The 27,601-nt window shown below is 41.6% G+C and overlaps 1 pseudogene; it reads left to right on the forward strand.

Moving 5' to 3' along the window:
• Window positions 1-3,304: 3,304 nt before the first annotated feature.
• On the forward strand, window positions 3,305-26,954 carry LOC115790342 (TRPM8 channel-associated factor homolog; annotated as a pseudogene).
• The last annotated feature ends 647 nt before the right edge of the window (window positions 26,955-27,601 follow it).

The following is a 27,601-nucleotide window of genomic DNA, read 5'->3' on the forward strand; positions in this document are numbered from 1 at the left end:
ATCCACAGCTGCAACAGGTTTCTTCCACAAAGAAACACACTCAGGTGACATTTTAGATTCTATAAGTATTAATACTGCAGATTCAGCAGCACCCACATCTGGAAGGACAAGGCTGGAATAATGCCACAGCCTGGGCGTGTCTCTGTCTCAGGCTCATAGATCCAAGCTGTGAGCTAATAAAAGAAGTGCAGAATGTTGACTAACAGGTTCTGAAGCCTTTTCACCAACACCTGATCTACTTAATCCCATCATTACGTGAGTTATTGGGTTGTTGTGACTAAACTCCCTCCTCCTCCTCCTCCAAATTTGTTTCACTAAAGTAGCCCCTCCTGATTTTATTTGCATAGGCTCTAACTGTTCTTGGTAGATTGCCAACTTTCTGCTTCTTAATACTTTTTAATCCATCCACATTCTTCTGCTTATCCTTTATGGGGTTGCAGCTGTCATAGGAAACATAGACATTTGCACCAATTAACCAATTAACGTAACCCTACTAAGTGCATGTCTTTGGGAGGAAACTGGAGTACCCAGAGAAAACCCAGATAAGGGGAGAGCATACAAACTCCACACAGAAAGGCCCTGGCTAAGGTGGATTTGAGCCTAAGACCTTCTTGCTGTGAGGTAGCAGTGCTAACCACCATGCCACCGTGCTGCCCCCATCATACTTTTTTTGTGATTAAATTAAAGAACTTTTGGTTGTCCATAAGTTGTAGATTGGTGTTTTGGTTGATAACTTAATGATGTGTGTTGTTTTCAGCTTTATCAGCTCTCTTCCTGTTCTCACAGCCAGACTTACATGACAGAGAACCGATATTAATCATTTCCTTTCTGTCTAATAATAACATTATTTTACTATCTATCTTCCTCTGAAGCTGATCTCCGCTGCTCTCATTATTATCATTCAGCAACATCAAAGTCATGCCTATATGTTTGTAGTGAAAGGCTTGAAAGAAGTGGTCCTCTGTTGCCCCCAAATTTTGTCATTACAGCCTTTACTAGTCTGGTAGAAAATGCTGTGACCTGGCTGACAGGTGATCGACATGATAAGCTCTGCATAGGAGTTAGGTAAATGTGGGTGTTGAACTACTGTGGGGCAAAGGAGGGGGAGCTGCCTTACTCCTCTCTGCCACACCCTGGTAACCTAAATGGCCCAAAGCCCTGACAATCATGACATCATGGATGCGTGTATCTGTGTTTCCCTGTGAGGGAGATGGGGGGATGTAGCTTGTTTGTCCTCTGTGATGGAGCATTTTTGATATATTTAATTCTGAATGCAGGTGAGTTTTGCACACTGTAAAGAAGTTACAGTGCTGTGAAAAAAGTATTTGCCCCATCCTGATTTTTGCATATTCGTTACACCTGAACATTTCAGATCATCAAACAAATTGTAATTTCAGACCTGAGCAAATACAAAATGCAGTTTTAAAATTATGATTTCATTCATCAAGGGGGGAAAAAAACTATTCAAACCTACCTGTGTGAAAATGTAATTGCTCTCTTAATTTAATAACTGGTTGTGGCACCATTGGCAGCAAGAACTGAAATCAAGCATTAGCAAAAACTGACAATGAGTTTTTCACATTGCTGTGGAGGAAATTTGGCCCACTCTTCTAATGTGTAATGTGACTAAAGGGTTGGTTTTGAAAGGTCAGTTTTCCTTTATGCAATAACAAGATGTTTTTATGCACTGAAGGAGTTACGTGTTTAATGGTGTGCAGGTCAGGACTGTTGAGTCACCATTTCAGTTATTAGATCTTCCAGCCTACGGGTGAGGCAGGGAAGAAAAAAAAGACAAGAATTTCTCTTCCTTATATCTTAGTTCGGGGCTAAATGATCATCTGAAGGCGAATTTAGTTTGACAAGGAATTGGCCACGTATGCTGCGAAGTTTATATGAAGCATTATGAAGAATGAAGTTTACTCTGTACACGGGTGGCTGTTCTGTAACCACATCAAAGTGGATACATAGTCTACAACACAACCTCGTGTAAGGAACAAAGATGGATATTCATGTTGTGTTTAATTCACCTCCAGAATGTTCTCTGTTGTGCTCTGTTGAGCAGGTTTTCCTTATTGCTTGTTTAGAGTGCAGCTAGGATCACGATTAAAGATCATTAACATACTGAGAATGTTGACATACAGGTATAAGAATTCCAGACTTCTACCTGATGTTTGTTTCTGGGATGTCATCACTACAAACCCTCCTCTGTTATTTTCATTTCACCTGAACTAGGCAGTCCTCCCTCTCCTGCTGTTATTTGCAGCCTTTCTTCTGTCCCGTCAGGTAGAGCGCTTGGTGTTTCACCTGTCTTAAAAACTGTTCTACTGCAGACTACCACGAGAACTTTCAGGTAAATAATAACAATTATGCTTATAGGTTGTGTTTGATAACAGAGCAGCGTGTGAGCACTGTGTCTTTCTGGTACCAAGTGGTGGAACAGCTAAATTTTAGTCTGTGAACCAGCTGGGAATGGATATGCAGTAGCCAATAACGCTTGTGATCCATTCACGTTCAGATAGAAATAATGGTGACACATGTAATAATTTAATATCATGCAAAACCCACAAATATAGATTTCTTTAAAAAAAAAAAAGACAAAAGGATATTCTTGTTGTTGCATTTTATTTCACCTCCTGTTCTCTGTTGTGCTCTTGACATTCATAACTGTTTGCTATAGACAAAAGGATGAACAGGTTTTTTTTTTTGGTAGGGTACCAATTCATTTAGGGTGTGTCAGGGATCACAGCATTCACACAACGAGAATGCAGTTACAGCGCTGTTTTTTCCATACTTAGTCCAGATGTTTAGTATGGCTCTCAGCAGTCCTTCTGTGGGTTGTCACCACTAAAACCCTCCTCTGATCATCACCTCATATAGGGCCTCTCATTCACATGCTTCCTTCTGTGCTGTCAGGTAGAGCTCTTGGTGTGTGTTGAAACTGTTGTGCTGCAGTCTAATACAACCAGAGAGTTTACTTACAGGTAAAACACAGAATTGAATTGAATCCGTTTATTCTTTTAACTTGTGTTTGGTTGCAATGACGTGTGTAAACTCTGGGCCTTGTGGGTGCCAAGTTGAAAGCAACTATTTAAATTTTAATCTCTGAACCAGCCTTTTATTATTATTTTTTTTTGTTGTATAGCTTGTTATGTGTAACACATTAGCATCAGTATTGCTTTCATTTATTTTTTATTTTTGTTGAGCTTTTTTTTCCATGGAAGAAATACTGTGAAATCTTATCTGCTAACACAATTTGTTCTCCACCTTCTTTGTCAGTCTTCAGAGTCTTCAACTCCTATTGACCATGTCCATCCAGTCATTCCAAAACCAACATGAGGAGGCCTACGCCTCCCTGATGAGAGGCATGAAGGAGCTGGAACTACAGGGACCCTGTGTTCCCAGTGACCTGCTGCTGATCGGAGACCATGCCTTTCTTTGGCAATGAACAGCCAAGGCCAGGTGCCTGATGGCTGCCTCTCTGTATGGCAGTGGAAGGATTGTGGTCCTGGGTCATGAGGGCTACCTGACTGCCTTTCCTGTTCTGGTAGAAAATGCTGTGACCTGGCTGAGAGGTGATGGCTCCGATAACCTCTCTGTATGGGTGCACAGAAATGTCAGTGCAGTTGCTGATAACCTCCAAAAATCCAGCTTCCAAGCAGAAGTTGTGGGGGCCTTCAGTGACAACCCGGGGTTGGTGTTTATGTGACAGACACTACAGCGTGGGTTCAGACCCGAAGGAGCTGGTGACGTTTCTGAAAGCCGGAGGAGGGTGCTGATAGCGGGGCAGGCGTGGAATTGGCTGCAGATCACCCCAAAGAGAACACGCTGCATCAGTTTGATGGGAATAAAGTGTCGGGTGTGGCAGGGATCTACTTCTCTGATCATCGGGTGATGCGGAGAACCTGCCTGTCTACCCTCAGATCCCTTCTTCCTGGATGTCTGTAGTGTGAGTGCATGTTAGTTCTATTTTATTAGACAGCTACAAAGATCGCTCTTTGCAAAGGTTGCAAGGTTTAAGCTGAACACTACAGTTTTATAAAAGTGAATTGCTTGTTATTGAAGCAATTTATTTCATTTAATTCTAAATTAAGTTTAACATCAAATAAATTGCAATGTACTATAGAGCGTATATGACATTTTAAAAATTATTTTTATTAATTTTTTTTAGTTTTTTTGTATATATGCTTTCTAGAGTGTACAAAAAGATTCCAATTTACAAGATTGATTTACATGTTTATATGTTTATGTTACATTTCATATGACAAATTTGTGTCTTTGTTTTGATGTTTTCTACCATCAAGTTCTGATTAAATTGTGCAATAAATACAGTAGTTCTTGAGGATGAAGTCAACACTGGTAAAAACATTAAGAAAATAAATTTTACGCTTAAATTCATAATGAAACATATTTTTTATACAGTGCCTGCTAGTGATTATAAAACATGAATGCATTTCAGGTTTCATGATAATATTCTAAAAATGGAAAAAAACAAATAAGAATTGTAAAATTAATCACTTGTATGTCAATTAATTAAAAAAATGCAGTTTACACAATTATTAACTCAATTCTATACAAATCATCTTCCACCTTTCAAATACAGCATAGGTAAGGATTTTGAGGACGACTTGCAGTTCTTGCTCCAGGGGGTTTCAGAGTTGAGCTCCCGTCTAAGTCAACTGCTTCTGAGGTTCTAGTCCACGGGCCGCTAGCCTTTCCCATTGGGACCACAAATGGTGGAGAGGCCTTCCTGGCAGGAGGCTACTATGGACAGGGACGCGTCATTGTGGCCACACATGAAGGATATCTGGGAACAGAGGTAAAGTCGACACCATGAATTGGTTTCCAGTTTAAGTCTTCGTAATTGTAATCAACACTTTTCTCACATTTTGCATGTATTATGCATGTATTTCACAGATAGCTTGATTTAATCCAGACAACAAATATGTACTCTTAAATATATACTATGGGTTTGCATCAGGACCTTTGCTGTCTTTAGTGAATCATTGGTGATAACTCTAACCCTATATGAGGTACGGCTCAGGAGGTAGAGTGGGTCATCTGCTAACTGAAAGGTTGGTGGTTTGATCTGACCCCTAAGTTCCCTCCATCCGTCCATCGGCATCTGAATTTGTGTGAATGTTAGATTGAAAAGTACTTACATGAAAGAATGTTTGAATGAGGCATGTGGTAGAAAGCGCTTTATGTGCTCAAATGCAGTAGAAAAGTGCTATTTAATTCCCAGTCCATTTGGAGAAAACCAAAACAGGTTTTTGGGTGAAAAAATGAAAGAAAGTGAATAGTTTTGATGTGTGTCATTATAACGTATATTTTCTTTATTCCCCAATTTCCAAAGACTTGGTGAATAATTTAATTCAAAAACAAACTATTCTCATTGCCTGGGATGGACAGGTGGATGCCCAGGTTAAAGTCTGGGTTAGGGTTGTCAGCAATAGTGACTCATATCATGATAAGGTCAGGGTTACTATTTAGGGGTAAGTAGACCTCACAGTTAATAATGAAATGTTGCTGCTGATCTGCCAAACCTTGTATAGATCAGATAAACACACGGCTGCCTTTGTTTCTGCTTTGCTTCTTTTATTTTAGAGCTTGGCTCCATTCTGGCAAAACGCCATCCATTGGTTGGATGAGGGCCGCAGAGGGGTTGTTGGTGTGTAACAGTGGATTGTGCACTCAACATTCTCAGGAAGTCAGGGCTGAAGTGTGAGAAGACAAACTTCAGGAAAGACCTCAGCGTGTTTGTGTGTAAGGCGTGTATCACTGAGCAATTGGAGGAAATCCAAAACTTTGTGGCAGAGGGAGGAGGCCTGCTGATTGGAGGACATGCCTGGTGGTGGGCACAAAATCACCGTGGGCAAAATGTCCTAACAGAATTCTCAGGTATGAAAAAGCACCACAAAAAGTCTGCAGAAACAAGCAAAAGAGTTTGGAGGTGGTTCCAGTTAAGAACCACGTGTGTTTCCTGTGGGATGTGACTGACAGTGGACAGTTTGTAGATTATCTGAAAAAAATGTGTGAAACACTTTTACCTGAGCAAGAATGATTCTTTTGTAAACTTTAGGATATGGTGGAGACCTTTTACCCATTGATGCCAGTTTGAGCCGTGTATAATTCTCAAAGTATCAAAGCAGACTAAAAAATGCATAACTAAAATAAAAATGAAGATACAACACATAGAACACGCGAGTCACTAGACAAGCTACTTTGCCTGTGCTCTGGAAAACCTCCAAGGTGAGATGTGAAGGAGCGGTGGCTCAGCTCGTCCATCTCAACAGAATCCTGAGATGCTTCACTTGGGGCAGGAACTGTTTCCAATCCAGTTTGTGCAGTCTGGCAGAGAACAGTGGCCTCAGATTTGGAGCTGCTGACTCTCATCTCAGTTGCTTTGCAATCAGCTGCAATCTGCCCCGGGGTGTGCTGAGGACCTTATTCAGATGACGCTAACAAAACCATGTCATTTGCAACAAACAGGAACTTGAGTTTCCCAAAGTGAACACCCTCCTTTTCCCAACTCACCTTGAGATTCTATTTGTGAATATCATAAAGTGGATCAGAGACAATGGGAAAGAGTTGGAGCCTTCTCTTAAACCTTAAATAAACTTTGTCAGGAAGGCTGAATTGTGTTAATATCACTATAATTGCAGCACAATCTCTGGTCTACCTTTTGGAAAATTGGGACCACCACCTTTGTCTGCCTAAGGACAAAGGTGTTCTACCCCCTGGATTGTCTAAGTTGGTAAATGTGAAAAAGAAAGCTTGGTTTCATACCCAAAATTACTGGTGGTGTTTTTTATAGTTCACTTGTATCAGCCCTTAAGCTACTCAAAATGCTTTAGATCACAAGCCACATATACCCACGAAAAGACACTCTCATATGGCACTTTCATTGTATGTGCACGGTGCTCTGATAGCTCCCAGAATTTTGTCCAGATGACCAAGGTTATCTGCTGTTTTCCACTAATGTTCCAATTAGTGGAAAACCAAGGTTGTCACATCTCTAACCATACAGCACAGTATATTTAGTCAGATTTGCTGTAATGTCTTTCAGGGAACAAGCTCCTGAACAAAATGGGACTGAGCCTGTTGGGAGCAACAATCAAAGGAGGATCATACAAAGCCCCTGTGCCCAGCCAGGTTATTAAAGATACCTACCACTTCCGTCACCTTCTATACCAGTTCGCCGCCCATGTGACTACAGGTGAAAAACTTAGCCAGCATGAAGAGAGATGTCTGAAAAAAGCTGGGCAACGACTGCAACACTTACTTGCAGATGAAAGCCCACGACTGCTGCCACTACAGACAAGTGTTGGCCACACTTACTGACGTGTTAATGAGTTCAGGCCTGCCACAGGTGAGTAGACAAAATATTGTGCACACCTTTGCAAACAGCAGAATTGCAACAGAATGATACAAAGATGTGCTGGCTGATGTGGTTTGTGACAATGATTTGTGCCAAAACATGATAGTGTATGTCACAGCTACTGGTTGTTACATCACTGATATCAGACAGTAATATGTGTTAGATACAATTTGTATCTTATTTTATCTTTTTTATTTTTGCCCAGTGTATGCGTGGGGTTTGGTGGTTTTGTTTTGTTGTAAGCTGCAGATCCTTTGATAATGTGAGAAACATATTTTATAACATTCACTGTCGGGTTTTTTTGCGGCTCTCTCCCCCTGTTGCTCTTACCAGGCGGAGGGGAGACCAATGGAAGCAAATGCACCTTGAGAAAAGCTCCACACTTCACAGAAACTCACTGGAGATGAGCAGGTTTCGTTTCCAGGATTTATTGAAGCACAAAGTTAAACAAAGTTCGAGGATAGCACAAAGTTAAACAAAATGCAAGAAAGCAAAAGTTAAACAAATGCAAGAAAGCAAAAAGCCTCCCGAGAGTGAGCGCCTTGGTGCTGTTATAAGGTGGTAGAAAAGCAAAGAAATAAACGTCCAGAGTTTAACAGAATATAAAAACAGAAGCCCTCTCGGGAGTGAGAGCCTGCAGCCGCTGCAAACACGGGTGAGAGGAAGAGCAAAGAAGAGCGCTCCCTCCCAAGTTTGCCATGCCCTTATATAGCCCAATCTCACACCTCCTGCAGCTGTTATCAGGGGAGGGGACATATTAAGATGCTCTTTTAAGCAACAGTTCTATGAATTGATCTCAGGGGGGCTAGCAAAAACCCATCTTTCCCACGGTCCGAAGTCCAGGTGCGCCTCCTCCCCTCCCCTCGGGAGAAGCTGGGTCAAAAGTGCACTGGGTAAAAGGTGAAGCTCCTCACAAAGGTGGGGGCTAGCATTACTTAATGGAAAAATCCCAGGTTGCCTGCAGAGCAGGCCTCAGCATTTTTACCTGTCTACAGCATGCAGAGCTTCAGTGTGTGAGTGACAATATAGGTGACAAATAATACATAATGTGACCATTAATTAGAGTGTGTGATTAATATATATATAACAATACATGATATAAAAATATTGATATAAAATACTGATGTCATCAAGATAAAAATACACGACATTTCCCCCTTTGATGCCTACTGGTATCAACACAAAGTATTTTTATCAATTCAAGAGTAAATATTTGTTTAAACAAGGTGAACATTGCAAAAACACTGCGTGAGCTGTTTTTATTGATATAAACATTTGCAAGCTTCAAACTAAATCTTCTCACTCACATGGTGTGCTCGTCAACTCTGGATGCTAGAATAAATCTCAATCCAGAACAAACAAACTGATCTCACCAACACAACATCCTCAATTGCAGTGCACACCACACAGGTCAGAGGCACCTATACTTATGGGCACAAAAGATAAGGCACTCGAGATATAGTATATATGTAAAAACACAACAATAGCGGCAATAGCAAAGACAATTTCAGTGTTAGACAGACTTCATAACATTGTCAGCATCTTTTAGACGATCATTCAGTCCTCATGATGTTGTAGCATCTTCTTCAGGCTTCTGTGAGGACCACTTCCTCCATTCCACCTGTTCCCCCTTCGTTGCTCTAAGCAAATCGTTGATGATCTTCAATTTCAATTCTCACCAGTGAGCTTCTGAATCTCACTGGTTTGCTCTCCATCGACGACCCTGGCCGTAGCCAACTTACTGGTGACAAAATCAGTGTCACTGTCGAGCTCTGCCGCTTCATCCGTTAGCTGACTTGTTTCACAGACTTGGTTGCTTGAAGATGCGTTTAGCACTTCTGAACTGGGGGATCTCTCAGATTCCCCCTAGTTAGCGTTGTTCCCGGTGTACCTCGTGCCACGGGTGTTAGGAGGCACTGGCTATCTGCTGTCATCAGAACTCCCACTGGCTGGGGAAGCAGCTCCCAGGAGTCACGTAGGTGATGTCATCATGTCGTGAAGGCCCCTCAACGACTTGGTTCCAATCCAGGTGGCGTCCTCAGCCCACAACGCGTTCTCGTCGAGATGGTTCCTTCTGCTTCCAGAAGATCTAAGAAGATCTGGGTCCGTGCTGGATACCTGCTCTGCTGAGTCTCCTCTCTCCTTTAGCCGTTCCACGACAGGGCGAGCCCTCGCTGGTCACGGATCTCAACAAGATTTTCTCCAATACGAGGCCAGGCTCGGCAGCCTCTTGGCTGGGGAGGCTGAATGGGACTGTCAGAACCTTATCTTCCATTCAGGTTTTGTTGTTACTGCTTATAGCATAAAACATAAGATTAATAATATCCATAACATGCAATGCTAGATCTTCTTGAAGTAAAGCACTCCCTTTTCTCCCTTTCTTCTTATTAAGTTGTTTTTATATTTACACTTCTCTTCGTTTTTATGCTTTTATAATGGGTAACAGAAAGGATGGCATCTACAGTTGTTATCTTACCTGGGGAGTCCTTGCCATCACACGGTAGTGTATTTCATAAGGCAGAATATACTCAGTCTATTTTGCATTATCATGTACAATATTTCATGCAGTTACCCCTTGTAGTTAATCATTTTGGTTGTCATATAATCTTTTATCTTTCAAATTTAACATAGGTTAGAATAATACTTTGACCCAAAGCAAGCTTTGTTTGCTTTACAGATGGACTTCTAAAGCAGATACGCATCCATTATATTTGTCTGATAGGAGTTTCTTCTGTTCATTTAGGACAGTATCTGTCATCTGTATCCCCAAACAATTATGGGGTTCCCCAGGGTTCTCTATTGGGGTCACACTCTCTTTTCTTTATATTTGCTTCCTTTGGGTTCCACTTTTGAAAGGCACATCATTGCCTCTCATTGTTTGGCAGATGAACTACAAATATACTTATCTTTATAATCTGACTGCTTCTGCTTCTATGCAGACACTAGTAAACTGTCTTAGGGATATGTACTCATGGCCTGGAGACAAACCCTCTTAAGTCGAATAAAAACAAAACAGAAATTATATTATTTGGACCACCCCACCTTGGTTGGGTATGAGAGCGCTATTGATCGTTTAGCCTCCTATTATCACTCTGTTATGTGGAACCTTGGTGATTTTTGATGGTGTTCTAAAACTCAATAAACACATTAGTTTTGTTGTTAAGATGAGCTTTTCCAATTAGTTAAAAATGAAGACCTTTTTCCCACAACATGACTTAGAGAGAGTAATTTATACTTTTGTTACTTCTTGTTTCAACCTAGTTATAATTCTTTATACGTTGGATGTGATCAGGCGTTACTTAGTTATTTAACTGAACTTTTGAAACCCTATATTCCTTTCAAAGCCCTGCGGTCTACAAACCAAGTGCTCCTCAGTTTGCCTAAATCAAGGCTGAAAAGCAGAGGCAACAGAGCCTTTACAGTGGTGACATCTGATCTCTGGAGTGATTTACTCTTTCCCATGAGAGTAGCCCAAATTCTTATTCTTTTAAAAATTTAAAAATGTTATATTTGCTTACATACAGATTTAACTGAGTTTAGTACTCTGGGTTTTACTGTGCTAACACAGCTTTTCTTTTTTCTTTTGATTGATTCTTAGTATATATTTATTTATTGTTGGTTTAGTGACTGATCAACAAAGCATGTTTTATATAAACTATACTGCACTTAGTTCACTTGAGATTGTTTTAATATTCTATAACATAAATTTTAAATTAACTTGATGCACCCAAGCATATTATCATATTTAGACAAGAAAGACCTCACTTTCTGCACTATGTTACCTATGTGGAGCGGTATTAATACTATTATTATTGCTAATGACATAGCAAATCATCAGCCTCACTTTCTAAATTCCTCCAACAATTATTCCCCCTTGAGGCTGATGAGTGCTTGACCATAACTTCCTACCTCGGCTCCACTGTCTGTTCTCCAGCTTCATGCTGACCCCCTCTGTATTCAGATTACTTATGTCCAGTGAAGTGTCACCCTTTAGTTCTCCTCCTCCTGGAAAGACAAAGTTAGCTCTGACCAGGCTATTCCCTCGATCACACCTTTGAGATCTCCTGGCCATTTGATTTTAAAGTAATGGCCACTGCACTGGGAAGCTGTAAAGCATCAATTAACTGCAACACAGCCTCTCCATATACTAGAGGATTGTCTTCAGCTCTGTGAAATCCTCTCTATTTCTAAATATTAGCATTAGCATGACAAACCTCATTAACCTAGGCTGAATCAATGTACAAATTAAGTCTTACCTGAAGCCAGTGTACAAGCTGCTGTTAAAGCTTTTTGATCTGAGATCAGCGATGAACTCAGCAGATCAACCTTCTGAGCTTCCAGAGCAGAAAAACTTACACCTGCAAAATTTAGTTAAACAACTGTGCAGCCCACATTACAGCCACACTCATCCCTAAAACAAGAACCATCCAAAGGCAGTGTTAAATCAGCTGTAATAAATTCATTATGCACATTAATTTTCTCAGCTCCTGAATTTGTCAGTCTGTGGCACAATCATGAGGAGTTCATTTTGGAAACAGGGTTAACATTATTACATCTTTAATAGTTCAGGGGCAGATAATCTTACCTCCTACCCCGTAGTCTTATTTGGGTGATGACAAACCTCAGGCAAAAAAACAAAACACACAATTGATGTGGCATACAAAGAGTTACAGGATGACCTGGAGTTAAAATCCTAGTTTCTGAAAAACAAAGTCTGCTGCCATCAAACCTTGATAGCAAGGTGAGAAGCCAGCTTTCATGTTATCCAATTTTATATTGTAATAAAGCAGGAGCTGCTTACCTACTGGGAGATCCTGCGTAAGGGCAGCTCTTACCTAGCCCCTGCTAGTAGCCACATATAAATGGAAAGGTTACGAGTAATCTGATTACCCAATGCCAGGTCAGATTGCGGGTCCTGCTTCAGTGCATCAGATGTTGCTTCAGCTCCCACCGACCACTGCAGCTAGGGATCAGAGTTAGTTTGTCCTGCTGCTTTATTGAAGCAGCAGAGATGCAGTTTTAAACACATAGTCACAAATCCACCGTCTGCTGAATCCTGTCATTCCCAAACATGTCAACATTCACCAACCGTTTGCGGTTGTCAGGTTTTAATCACAGTTTCTAATTGAGAGAGAACAATTAGCGTCCTCTGTCCACCAAACTGTCTTCCTAGATATTCAGTGGTTTGTTAGCAGAATTGCAAGAATTCTTCTCATTTTGTTCTTTTAGAGGACGACAAATCGGCTGCATGCTGTGAGACAGTACTGAGAATATTCAAATACTGCAAATCTTACACTAAAATTTGGTTGAAGATGTTAGGGCTGTTAATCACAATTATCACAGTTATCATAGAATGTACTAAGTACTAAACATAAATACCACTTAATATCTGGTGCACTGTTAGAAAGCAAAGATATGGATCAGGAACCACAGGTGTATCAGAATCTGCAATTGCATCAGTATGTAACTGTCAGAATTTGGTTTTAATGTATGAGCTTTAAAAGCACTCCAGCCTTCAATAGCTCATCAATATTAAGCCTGATAGCTCCAATGGCATGTGACTTAAATGAACATTGTCTAATTTAATAAGGTAATTTGACCCCAGGTTTCAGCTCAACTGTATCAGGCTGGACAAATTTGAGCCTTCCCTCATTTCAAGGATTCAAGGATTTTTATTTGCCATCTGTGCATGGACCGAGGTCCAGACACATTGGAATTTTTGCGCAGGGCTCTCTCATAGTCAGCCAAGTATACTGAGTTGTTTCACTCAGTTGAGATGGAACCTGTTTCAACAACTACTTATGTTCAATGATAATTGAATTTGATCTACACATGTTTATCTAATAAACTATCCATTCACACTTCAATCATACTTAGTGGTGGTAAGTGTTTTGTCCTTAGAAATGTGCATGCATTTATTGTGTAGTTAGATTCCCTCTAAAATAAGCTTTGTCTTGTTAAACATCAGTGCAGTACATGAGAGTATGTCCACGAGCAATCAGCAAAGAGATGTGGCCCAGCATCTGACACTTGTTACCAGTTTTTCAGTCCATCAGGTGCAGCAGCCACACCCTGTGGAGCAAAGTAGATGTAGTCACCAGTAAAAATGAACTGATCAACAAAAGAACATTTTTCTCTTTACGTTCCCCTATTGATCAGCTCATCAAAGCACAGTCCATAGTCTTTGGACTCCAGTTTCTCATCAAACAGTAAATGTAGAGCAATCCAGGCTCCTCAGCTCCTCAGTCTCCTCCTTTGCATTCGTACCCAGAGCTCCCACATTTCATCCATCGTTCATTTAACATGGAGTCTTCAGTCACTGGCTGCAACCAAAACACCTCAGGTTGAACCCAGACACAGTCTCTGTGTCTGTTGGCACATCATCACTCTGTGTGCGTCCTCAGTTGACAGTTTGCATACAGTTCATCACTGTTGCACATGATTTTGCTTCTAAAGAACACAGAATGTCTTTTCTCATAAGACTTATTGAAATGTCAGCTTACTTAACAAATTAAAGGATGCGTCAGGTTGCTCCTTTTCCTCTTCAGGCCTTTCTGGACCTCCTTATGGCCAACAGGCTGATGGTCTAGCCCAAGAGGTCATGTGGCAATCTCTCTGGAGGTGACCTGTGAAGTTACCTCTAAGCAGGTGTTTCTCTGTTGAGTAGGCTGAGTGAGTCCAAGCAGCGGTCCTGGCTGTGACAGTTCTCTCCTTCCTCCACGCCAGGTCACTCTGCCTCTCATCTGCTTCTAGTTTCTCCCTCTCAGGTGTACAAGTCCAGATTGTCACCTTGATTAACACGCATGTGTACAACAGGCACAGCAGATTCAGTTAGAGTGTTAGGAACAGTTGATGCAGGGAATCCACTCGTTACCTGTGTAGTGCTGACAGCAGGAGGAGCAGGCTGGGTGGACGAGAAGAAGCTGCAAGACTCTGAGCAGTGTTAGCAGTCAGCACTGCAGCCTGAGCCTCAGTGTGCAGTTATCAGAGGTGTTTAGCCTTCTCCTTCCTGTGATTGGTCAGCTCTCAGTCTCTCCTCCGTTGGAATGTACGCAGCCCGTTTGTTGGACTCTCCTCCTCCGTCAGGATTTCTCCTATCTTAGAAGAGCTCTGCCATCAGGATACTGCAGCCTGAAAAACTCCACTATACAGTGTGTTGCATCTCCAGTTTCACATCATCAGGCAGGTTAGTCTGGAATACTCTGCTCAGCTCACTGGGATGTCTCCCAAAGAGCTTAAATGTCTCAAAGTGCAGAGCAGCTCCTGCAGCATTTTCTCCAAAGGAAATGATGACTTACTTGGTTTTTGTGATGTTGAAAACAGTCCATCAGCCAGTCTCACCAAGTCCATAAGCATCCATGGCTCATGGGTAGACACACCTCACCCCCTTCACGGTGAAGCACATAGACACATTGCGCTCCTCCTCCTCCCATTCAGGAGGTAAGAGTTCTTGTGTGTCTGGACGTCACTTTGCTGGCTGTCCGTCTGGTGTATTATCTTCCAGCCTCTGCAGCCGTCTCCCTCTTGCTCCTGCCTCCTTTGCAGGAAGGCCATCCTCTTCCTTGTCCAGCTGTTGTTATTGTTGTTGTTTAGGAAGGTTGCTGTGGAGACCTGCAGCGTCATCTGTAAATCATCTCTGGACACAATGTTAGTAGAAGAGAACAGATTGCATTCTGCTCATGTACTCTGCTCTTTATCTTCATGGTTTTTTGTTTAAAGGTCCACCTCTTGTGTGACGTCACTCACCGCAGTTTGCTCAGAGGACATGCTTCTCAAAAATGATCTTCAAGCACTTAAAGAATAAAGTGGAGGCATTTTCTGCCACAATGGGGCAGAGAAAGACACTTCAGGAATTTTCCTTTTTTTTTTTGTTTCACCTCCACTTTATTACATCATTTCTGTTTACCATAAATTTTGCTTTAATCTATTTCCCCTCTATCATAACCCCAAAACCACTTTCTATCAGTAAACACATTCTCATCTATATGTCACTCAGCAACATGCCATGTTAAAAGATACCAGGTGAAAGTCAGAGATGGAAGTCCATCATTGTCATTGTGCATACACCACACTCCTGGTTGGAGGTGGATATTACCGTTTTATTACCGTGTGCATGGGGCTGTGGATCACCCCCCTGTTTTAGAGGATCTCCATGGGTTCCTGCTCCACACTCGCTCTCTGAGAATAACACAGTGTCTACTGTGAAACAATAGCTGTCTCTCTGGCTATAATTTTTACTCAAAGAGTAATCTCTCAGCACCATCAAAATCTATTTAATTCATTTGTTATTTATTTTAAATGTGTTTATTTAATAATTTGGTAAACTTACAGATTTACTTCTATAACTATGTTTGGAACCAGGCAGATATACAGCAGAGAGGTCATTACAACTCAATTTACCCCCTTCTTCTAAACCCTCCGGTATTCAAAGAATGTGCTGAGGTGAAGACATCATCTGCACTGAGAACACACACACAAATATCCAAACAATATTTCCCGAGGACCAACTTACAGATTTTTCTTTTTCTAGGAACTCCTTTTGACTTCATCTTGAATTATGTTTTAAATTAAGGTTCTTGTGAGGTGTCAAAGCTTCAGGTTGATCAGCTGGGTGTCCTGCAGTCTCTCAGACCTGTTACACAGCTGTGTTTCTAATAATCAGATTATATTTTGTTTCTAAAATTCTTTTATCTCCTCAGAGGCTCAGCTGATATTTCATCCTCTCTAATCTATTCTCACCGCTCCTTTATCTCACTCACACCTACTACATTTATATTTTCACTTAAATCTATTTATTTTAGGCTCAGTTTGTGTCCAAGCTATATTATTATCATTACTATTTTGTTATTATTTATTATTCATACTATTGTTGTTATTATAGCTATTTTATTTAATTCTCTCTTAATTTTCTCTTCTTTCAATTTCTCCCAAATATTTTAACGTTTATTTCCCCTTATTCTTCCAAGTTTATGATTCATCCTTACCCATTCTCTTAGGCTTTTTAATTTTATTTGACTCTTTTTCTAGTTAATGTTACTTCTATTATTAGCTTTAATCAATCCAATTATTCTATCAGAGGTTTTTCACTTTTAAATGGGTTATTCTTTTATTCAAATGTATTTAAACTGTTCCTGTTTTCCCCTTTTGGTCTCTAATTTAACACTTCTAGCCCCTCCAGATTATCTACTTTTAAACTTTTTACACTCTTCAATATTAACTTTAAACCTCAATGATTAATTTTCCTAGTTTGCACTTATTTCCCACAATTTTATGCAAACTTTTCATTCACCAATTGTATAGAAAAGCAGACAAGCTCTGCTTTTAATATACACCCCAACAGATGTATGCTGCTGCAGGCTGAGGCCTTGCAGCCCGCAGCAGGTCCATCTTCACAGATCACTCCTCCACTACACTGACCACCAGTTCATGAACACATCTATTAATTTATTTGATCTACACCCCGATTATTTCCCAGTTATTTTATTGTTACCATTACATAATGTTATCTATTATTCTACTACAGCTGTTAGAGATTTTATTTACTTTCCCACTATCTTCTAGTTTTCCCCAAGTATTTCCTCCCTTATTTTTACCAATTTCTCCCAATTGTGTCACTTGTTCTCACTGACCTATTTTAAACTTCTAATTCTAATCTACTTCTTTTCAACTTTTCTTTTGACCAACATCAAATTTAACATTGTTTGAATGACTTCTGGCTCCGTCAGGAGCTTTGTTTTGTTCACAGGACTATTTTTATTTGAGCTCCTCCCGATTATCCAGTCTTTAACCTATTACTGGTTACAAAATTACTATTAACCCCAATTCATAAATTCCTTATTCACATATACACAACTTTTTTCTTTTAGAGCAGAGAGAGAACTGCCCAGTGACAGCTCTCTCTCTCTCTCTCTCTCCCCCAAACTCCCTGCCTGCTCGCACACACACACATCCCAGGCTCTCCCACACACACACACACACATCCAGGCGGGTAGACACACACACACAGGTCTGCAGCCAAGGCCTTTGTAGCTGCAGCAGCTTTTCTCCTTCTCCCACAGCAGGTTATATTCTTGAAGCACAATTTACAGCAATAACAAGGATAAATGAATTATACTTTTCAAAAGCAGAATATACAGCAGGGAATAACTACAAGCCCAGGCAATATGTACAAAACATTACTTAAACACAACTTAACCAAATGGCACCACTCATCCAGTGCCTGACGTCATAATCTCCCAGTCGGACCTCGATGCCTTATTATCAAAGGTTTCCCCCTTCAGAGAGCTACCCCTAAGAGCTTATCTCGATCCGCCCCTGGTTGTCGACCCCGACCGTGGACCCCCGCTCGTCAGAGCCCGAACCTTTAGCGGATTCTGATGAAACGTGCGGTAACCGCCGTGCGACTTTCTGCTAGCTTCCTTTTTTTCATACAGTGAATCCTCCAGGCCGAATCTTCAGTGCATTGTTACCGCAAAGGTCTCAAAATACTAATCATGGGACCCCCAATAGCTTACTTCCGATACACGACCTGGGCAGTATCGCCCGCGGCAGATAGCAGCCTGAGCTCGTCCGGCCCAAGATAAAGGTTTGGACCGGATAATTCTCAGCGGTAAATCTCCGCGAGGACCTATCACTTTATTCTCTTCAGCGCTTCTCAATAAATACCACAGAACAGATACGACAAGACGAACAGACAAGACAAACACCATTCACAGCTGCGATCTCACTCACAACACGCATTCATTCCACTCCAGAGTTCAGCAAAGCAAGAAAAACCCCAAACACAACACCTGCTCAATCCAGGAGTCTCCTTTTATCCAGATTAGACCATTTTAGCTCAAAATAGCCAAAAAACCCTTAAATTTTACAAATTCTTTATCCAGAGCAAGACAGCTGTTTTATTTTGAAAGTGTAACCAGGAACTTGGGCGGAAGTCTCAGTCACCCGGACAACACCATTGTTGCAGAAAACTGCTTTACTTACTTTTGCGCGCTTTTGGTGTTCTCCGTAGCAACGTGAGGCTCCGTCCAAACCCTAGGTACCTCTCCAGCTGTTCTTATCTCGGAGTCCCATCTGGGGTGCCAAGATGTCGGGTTTTTTTGCGGCTCTCTCCCCCTGTTGCTCTTACCAGGCGGAGGGGAGACCAATGGAAGCAAATGCACCTTGAGAAAAGCTCCACACTTCACAGAAACTCACTGGAGATGAGCAGGTTTCGTTTCCAGGATTTATTGAAGCACAAAGTTAAACAAAGTTCGAGATAGCACAAAGTTAAACAAAATACAAGATAGCAAAAGTTAAACAAAATGCAAGAAAGCAAAAAGCCTCCCGAGAGTGAGCGCCTTGGTGCTGTTATAAGGTGGTAGAAAAGCAAAGAAATAAACGTCCAGAGTTTAACAGAATATAAAAACAGAAGCCCTCTCGGGAGTGAGAGCCTGCAGCCGCTGCAAACACGGGTGAGAGGAAGAGCAAAGAAGAGCGCTCCCTCCCAAGTCTGCCATGCCCTTATATAGCCCAATCTCACACCTCCTGCAGCTGTTATCAGGGGAGGGGACATATTAAGATGCTCTTTTAAGCAACAGTTCTATGAATTGATCTCAGGGGGGCTAGCAAAAACCCATCTTTCCCACGGTCCGAAGTCCAGGTGCGCCTCCTCCCCTCCCCTCGGGAGAAGCTGGGTCAAAAGTGCACTGGGTAAAAGGTGAAGCTCCTCACAAAGGTGGGGGCTAGCATTACTTAATGGAAAAATCCCAGGTTGCCTGCAGAGCAGGCCTCAGCATTTTTACCTGTCTACAGCATGCAGAGCTTCAGTGTGTGAGTGACAATATAGGTGACAAATAATACATAATGTGACCATTAATTAGAGTGTGTGATTAATATATATATAACAATACATGATATAAAAATATTGATATAAAATACTGATGTCATCAAGATAAAAATACACGACATCACCATTCATTTTCAAGGTGAGTGAAAGCTGCCCTGTAAGGAGTCCCAAAGACCACTTCCTTCTCACGGTGGGGACAGAGTTATATAAGGTTTCCCCAAATCCTGATGCCCTCCTGCCCCACCTCCACAAGGACAATCCACTGATGCCCGTTGTCTATAACCACCGGATCAAGATTGATGTCAAGACAGCAGGTCAGATCTCACTGCTGTGTTCAAATATGCAATCTGTTTATAATTTTAATTGGCGCACAGTATGTGTGCACGAGTTCTTGTTTCACAACATATTTGAATTGCACAGCAGTGTTCAACATTCTACAGTAATATTTGTTCTTGATGTTATATAGTATTAATCTATGTTCCTCATGTTTATGAAACTGGGAAAGATGTAAATGCAGATTTTATACCTGTAAATATCACTGACTGTGATCTTTTATAACTGTGTGTTTCAGATAATAATAATAATAATAAGTAATGTTTTTCAGATGGGGTAGAGTGGATCAGTACAGGTCTCTACCTCTCTCCTGGTATGAAGACCTATGTGGCCATACCACCTCAGATTGTTAACAAGGATTGGAAGGTACTGAATACAAAGTGGCTTGATTTTGAGTTCACTGTGGTTTTAGAATGCTGCAATCCCATGCAAGACTCTGTCCCCAGTTTTGCTGGAGGCCCAGAAGAACATCCCAGATCCACCAGCTACCTAAGGGTAGCTAAATGCCTGAAGAAATAGGCACCTAGCCTGTTTCTTCAGGATCTTAGCCACCCTTAGGTAGCTGGTGGAACAAGCTAGGTGCCTATTTCTTTAGAACTTTAAAAATCCCAGAAAAAAAAAAACATGTTTGTGGTGGAGACTATAAATCATTTCAGGTCATTCAGTCTTTGAATGTTGTGCAATTAATGCATTTTTAGTTATTCCTTTTTCTAGTATTGCATCCTTCAGTTTATGGTGTAAACAATCTTACATTAGAACAATGCATTTTCATCTGCAGATTCAGATAGGCTGTCAAACTGATAACCTGCACCAGCATGATGAGCTGAAGAGACCACCGTGTGTTCATGAGCGATTTGATGTCAGTTCAGAGATGATACAGGTTTGGAACCTTTGGGGAGGACTCATCTACCTGGTGGCCCCACCCAAAACACAAGTGGAGGGAGTGGAGGTCATAGTGCAAATGGCTGTACCTGCTCCATATTATAAGTCTGGTGAGTCTGTGGTGGATGATACTTTGATATGTGTTTGCACAAGTGTGTACCTTTGTTTGCATTGGGTTAAGGGACTTTTTTGAACAACATAGAAGGTGATTAGAGGGTCTGAGGGCTATCTCTACAATCTCTCTTGTTCTAAACAAACATAAAGTGTTTGCTGGGACAGTTCATCCATCTATCCATCCATTCTCTTCTGCTTATCCGGGGCCAGGTTGCGGGGGCAGAAGCCTAAGCAGGGAAGCCAGGCTTTCCTCTCGCCAGCCACCTCCTCCAGCTCACCCGGAGGAACCCCAAGGCGTTCCCAGGCCAGCTGAGAGATATAATCTCCCCAGCGTGTCCTGGGTCTACCACGGGGCCTCCTACCGGTGGGACATGCCCGGAACACCTCACCCAAGAGGTGGCCATGAGGCATCCTAATCAGATGCCTGAGCCACCTCAACTGGCTCCTTTCGATGTGGAGGAGCAGCGGCTCTACTCTGAGCCCCTCCCGGATGGCCGCACTCCTCACCTTATCTCTAAGGGAGAGGCCAGCCACCCTTCGAAGGAAACTCTTTTCTGCCGCTTGTATTCGCGATCTTATTCTTTCGGTCACTACCGAAAACCTACTGGTAAATCACTACTGGTAAATCGACAGCTTCGCATTTACGCTAAGCTCCCTCTTCAGCACGACAGACCGGTGCAGTGTCCGCATCACTGCAGAAGCATCCCTGATCCGTCTGTCAATTTAGATACATTTGATTTAGTTTTAGGTGGCCAGAAAGTAAAGGAAACAAATATCCAGTTTAAAAGTTTAACTTAGAAAGCAATGAGTTAGGTGTTCTTTATTATTAACAAGAGCAACTAATTGCACCACAACCATTTAATACTTATAAGTCTGTTTGCACATCTAGGGCAGATATACAATATACAGAGTGTGTGATATTGTATACAATGTAAGAACTCCATTATGTTGTGAATATCATAGAAAATGAAACATTATAAAGACATTTTTGTCTTTGTAGGTAGCCCAGTGGCATGGTGGTTAGCACTGTTGCCTCACAGTTAGAAGGTCTGGGTTTAAATCTTCTTTGGCCCAGGCCTTTCTATGTGGAGTTTGCATGTTCTCCCTGTGTCTGTGTGGGTTTTATCTGGGTACACTGGTTTTCTCCCACAGTCCAAAGACATGCAGTTACTGGGGTTAGGTTAGTTGGTGATTGTAAATTGCTCATAGGTGTGAATAGTTGTCTGTCTCTCTATGTTAGCTCTGTGACAGACTGGCAACCTGTACAGTGTGTACCCTGCCTCTTGCTGTATGACAGTGGGGATAGGCTCCAGCGCCCCCGCGACCCTGAACAGTATAAGAGGATGCATGGATAGATCTCAGAAACAGCATTAGTGAAGGTTACAAATGATCTTCTTACAGCCTCTGACAGTGGACTCATTTCTGTGCCTGTCCTCAGTGACCTTAGTGTAGCATTCGATACTATAATATATTATTACAGAGATTAGAGGATGCTGTAGGAAGTAAAGGTATTGTGTTGCAGTGGTTTGAATCATATTCATCTAATAAATTGCAATTTGTTCATATAAATGGGGAGTCTTCTTCACACACTAAGGTTAATTATGGAGTTCCACAGGGTTCTGTGCTAGGACCAATTTTATTTACATTATACATGCTTCCCTTAGGCAGTATTATTAGAAAGCATTGTATACATTTTCATTGCTATGCAGATGATACTCAGCTTTATCTATCCATGAAGCCAGATAACACACATCAATTAGTTAAACTGCAGGAATGTCTTAAAGACATAAAGGCCTGGATGACCTTTTAACTTCTGGCTTCTAAATTCAGATAAAACTGAAGTTATTGTACTCGGCCCCACAAATCTTAGAAACATGGTGTCTAACCAGATACTTACTCTGGATGGCATTACTTTGGCCTCCAGTAACACTGTGAGAAATCTTGGAGTCATTTTTGACCAGGATATGTCCTTCAATGCATTTATTAAACAAATTTGTAGGACCGTGCAATATATCTAGGATTTGTGCAATATCTCTAAATTTAGAAACATCCTTTCTCAGAGTGATGCTGAAAAGCACTAGAAAGAGAGAGCATATTTCTCCCATATTGGCTTCTCTTCATTGGCTCCCTGTTAAATTCAGAATTTAATTTAAAATTCTTCTTCTTACATACAAGGCCTTGAATAATCAGGCCCCACCTTATCTTAAAGACCTTATATCACCCCAATAGAGCCTTTTGCTCTCAGACCGCTGGCTTACTTGTGGTTCCTAGGACACTTAAGAGTAGAATGGGATGCAGAGCCTTCAGCTTTCAGGGTCCTCTTCTGTGGAACCAGCTCCCAGTTTTGATTTGGGAGACAGACACCCTCTCTCTTTTTAAGATTAAGTTTAAAACTTACCTTTTTGATCAAGCTTATAGTTAGGGCTGGATCAGGTGACCCTGAACCATCTCTTAATTATGCTGCTACAGGCCTATGCTGCTGGGGGGTTCCCATGATGCACTGAGAATTCTTTTTCGTTTACCTCTTTCACTCTGTTTATATACCACTCTGCATTTATTCATTAGTTATTAAAGTTTGGCTTTCTTCCACAGCATGCCTTTTGTTCTGTCTCACTCCCCTCAGTCCCACCTGGTCACAGCAGATGACTGCCCCTCCCTGAGCCTGGTTCTGCCAGAGGATTCTTCCTGTTAAAAGTTTTTCCTTCCCATTGTTGCTAAGTGCTTGCTCATAGGGGGTTGTTTTGATTGTTGTGTCTTTTTTCTACACCTGACTGCTTTCTGTCTAATATTCACAATAGAGTGAACACATTGGAGAGGATGTTGGGATTCAGTATCTTCCACATGATACTTTGGCATGCAAGCTGGAATCAAACCACCACCTTTTCAATTAGTAGATGGCCTGCTCTACAGTCACTCCTCTATCCACTCCTATATTTGTTCATTTCAGGTGTGACAACTGCAGCTCAGTGGTCGTTGCTGCGCACAGCTCCTTCACCCTGGGCAGAACTGGAGTTTGAAAATATCATCCTCATCGTGCCATCAGATGCTGTTCGGGACCTGGAACGACCAGATGAGTTGGCTGCTCTTTGGGATGAAATCATGAGGGCCATTGCAGATCTGGCTGCCAAACCACACAAATTTCCCCGCAAAGAGCGCTTTGTGGCAGATGTGCAGATTTCTCATGGTTAGTCCATTTTGCCATGACATGAAGTCTGACCAAATAAATGCTGGCTGACAGTCTGGATACACATGAAGCAGTCTGTAATATATATATGAAGAGTTTTTGAGCTGTGAATTACTCTGGTAGAATCCATCCATCCTATGAGGCAAGGGGGTTGGAGCATATCCCAGCTGTCACAGGGTGAAAGGCTAGATAAATCCTGGACAGGTTGTAAGAGTGTTGCAAGGCTAACACAGAGAGACTGATCACCATTGATGCTCACATTAACACCTACAGCCAATTTAGAATCACCACTTAACCTAACATACATGTATTTGGACTATGGGTGGAGAAGAGAATCCAGGAACCTTCTCCAGTAGGACCACAGTGCTAATCACTGCACCACTGTGCTTCCTCTGGTAGAGTCAATGAATAAAAACACAGAGTTGGAAATGAGCGTAATAGGTCCACTTTGAAGATCTGTGCATGCTGAGCTGTAGATTGAAAATACTGTATAATACTAGAACATTTAGGAACATGTGATCATATTTGAGTTTGATTGATTCATTCTTTATTGATCCCACAATGAGGAAATTACAGTTAACAGAACACCCATCCAAGAAGACAAACAAACAAACATGGGGAGATTGGTGAACTGTGGCCATGCTACCCCCTTCTGGAGGCGCTGCCGTTAAAAAGATGGAAATAATTGTGTGGGCTGACTCAAACTCCCCCCTCAGCTAACAGTTCTGATAAGAGGTGGAATGTTCATCAGCAGCTAGGTCAAGGGAGATCAGTTCAACACAGATCAGATGACAGGACAGCGGGGGCGTAGAGCAAAACTAGAAAACTGAGATAAGCGGCAGTCCAAGGCCACCAGGGAGCCAAATTTCTGATTCTACAACTTGTTTTGGTTCAGGGTGTACTGAATAATTTGTTGACAACCTTCAGTCTTTCTGGCACCTCTCAGTGGCAAAAAAATCCAGTTATCCGAATCTTCTTGGTTCATTCCTTCGCTGTGCAGAAACAGATACATACGTCTCCAAGATCTTATCCCTCTGAATCAGCTCCAGATATACAGAGTCTGAGTTTGAGTCTGTACCTCTCTGCATTCCCATCATAAGCAGCCTTACCGAGGCCCAACAGCTGCCTGGACTCTCCAAATTGTAACGACAAGCCAGGTATCTCCAGGACCAATTCGGACAAATCCTAGTGTCAATAAGCCAAATGTGCATGTTCTCCATCGACACTATGGCCAGGCACATCATCTTCCATCCGCACAGGAATCCATAACATAGCCAGTCGGGAATGTCAATTGGATAGGAGGAAATAGGGTTCTCCTTTCCCCAATCTCCTCATGGTGAAAAATTTGATCAAAAATATGGTGTTAAGAGACCAGTTGACCAGATTCATAATTATAAATTCCAGTTCGGAAGTTGTGTGAAGAGACGCTCTAAGCAGCAAAGCAGGGTAAAAAAAGGAAGGGTTGGGGAAAGAAGAAAAGTGCATCCGTCTCCGCTGAGGAGCTGAAGAAAAATATGAGATGTAAACTGCATCGTGACAATGTTCCTTATTAAAATATATAAAATTTCTTGTTTAAAGTTGAATACCTATAATAATATGATGCTTTTGTTTGGATTATTTGCTCTGACAGGATACATATACATGTTTTTTGTTTATTCTAACAAAGCTATACCACTGTTCACTGCTCTTTTTCTGTTCAGGTTTCATGCATGCAGGTTATCCTGTCATGGCACACAAAGGCACTGCTGGTACCCTGGTCGGTGCTAAGAAAGGTAAAGGCATGTGGGGCGCCATCCATGAGCTGGGACACAACCAACAGAGAGGCTGCTGGGAGTTCCCATCACACACCACAGAGTGCACATGCAACCTGTGGTCAGTGTACGTCCATGAAGAGGTGCTGGGCATCAGCAGAGCACAGGTGAAGTAAATCACATGTGTCTTTGAGACCAATGACTTGAAAAGCTTATGTTGAATTGTTACGCTTTCCACATCAGTCAGCATCAGAAACACAACTCCTCTTATTATGTACTATGATGACAAAACACTTAACTTTGTTTTACTGAGAGTGCAATAATTCACAGTCATCTCACTCCATGTTGTTCAATGCAGGCTCATGACGCTGTAAAGGCAGAAAACCGAAAAAATCGAATGGAGGATTACATCAAGGGAGGCAGGAACCTTAACAGCTGGAGCATGTGGGTGGCCCTGGAAACATATCTGCAGGTGAGAGAATTAGATAGAGAAACTATGCTTGGTCCACACTGGAGTGATTCATTTTAATTGAAAAAAAAAATTCAAATAAGACTCAGAGTCTTTAGCTCCATTCGATCTCTTCATCTACCAGGCCATCAGCAAACAACTTAGGTGTAGGTTTGGCTTTACGTTGTATTTTAGCCACAATAATCAAGGACAGTTTCAGAAACTACAGGATGATACCTTTTAAATCAAGTCTATCAAGAAAGTGTGGAGACGGAATTAAAACAGGATCTTTGCAGTCAAATGTAAATGAAAGCAATACTTTAATGCACATAACATGACAAGCAGCATTCTGACTTTGTGTCCTCGTCTGTAGCTGCAGGAAAAGTTTGGCTGGGATGCCTTTAAGAAGGTGTTTGCTGCTTACCACCACATGAGCAACTTCCCCGGTGACAACAAAGGGAAGATGAACCTGTATGCTGAGACTTTCTCCCAGACTGTGGGGATGAACCTGACTGGATTCTTTAAGGCCTGGGGCTGGCCCATAGAAACAGCCACTGAAGAGAAACTGTCCAGTCTGCCTCCCTGGAGTGATCACCCCTTGAGCCAGTATGACTGAACCTGGTTTCAAGGAGTACTGATATCTTGGCATGAAGTGTACAATGGACAATACAGTGATCTGACTGTTCTGTGGTACAGGTTGGAAAACAGTAGAAGTAATTACTTACTTAATTACTTACTTACTTCTACTGTTGGGAAACAGTAGAAGTAATTCATGAAAACACTAATACTATCAGAGATCTGGATTTTCTTTATTTGAATGCATAAACACTCTCAATCATAAAAATCTGTGTCTAAATAAAACTGAATTTTATTTAGATATTGTTATACAATGTTTATCATTTCAACAAAGCTCAATAATTTTGTTCCCTGCGGAAAAATAGTGGATCAAAAATACCCACTGCTGTGTCACCTGATGTTTGTGACAGATTAAAAATGTGCTATGCTGCAGAATGATATAAAATCATAACTGGAAAACAGCTCACAGTAATTAGTATTTATTTCTGATGATGGAAAATATTCTTGCATAATTGCATACTTCACATCCACAGCTGCAACAGGTTTCTTCCACAAAGAAACACACTCAGGTGACATTTTAGATTCTATAAGTGTTAATACTGCAGATTCAGCAGCACCCACATCTGGAAGGACAAGGCTGGAATAATGCCACAGCCTGGGCGCGTCTCTGTCTCAGGCTCATAGATCCAAGCTGTGAGCTAATAAAAGAAGTGCAGAATGTTGACTAACAGGTTCTGAAGCCTTTTCACCAACACCTGATCTACTTAATCCCATCATTACGTGAGTTATTGGGTTGTTGTGACTAAACTCCCTCCTCCTCCTCCTCCTCCAAATTTGTTTCACTAAAGTAGCCCCTCCCGATTTTATTTGCATAGGCTCTAACTGTTCTTGGTAGATTGCCAACTTTCTGCTTTTTATCCATCCACATTCTTCTGCTTATCCTTTATGGGGTTGCAGCTGTCATAGGAAACATAGACATTTGCACCAATTAACCAATTAACTACTAAGTGCATGTCTTTGGGAGGAAACTGGAGTACCCAGAGAAAACCCAGATAAGGGGAGAGCATACAAACTCCACACAGAAAGGCCCTGGCTAAGGTGGATTTGA

This window comes from Archocentrus centrarchus, chromosome 13 (genome assembly GCF_007364275.1).
Source record: "Archocentrus centrarchus isolate MPI-CPG fArcCen1 chromosome 13, fArcCen1, whole genome shotgun sequence".
Lineage (NCBI taxonomy): Eukaryota > Metazoa > Chordata > Actinopteri > Cichliformes > Cichlidae > Archocentrus > Archocentrus centrarchus.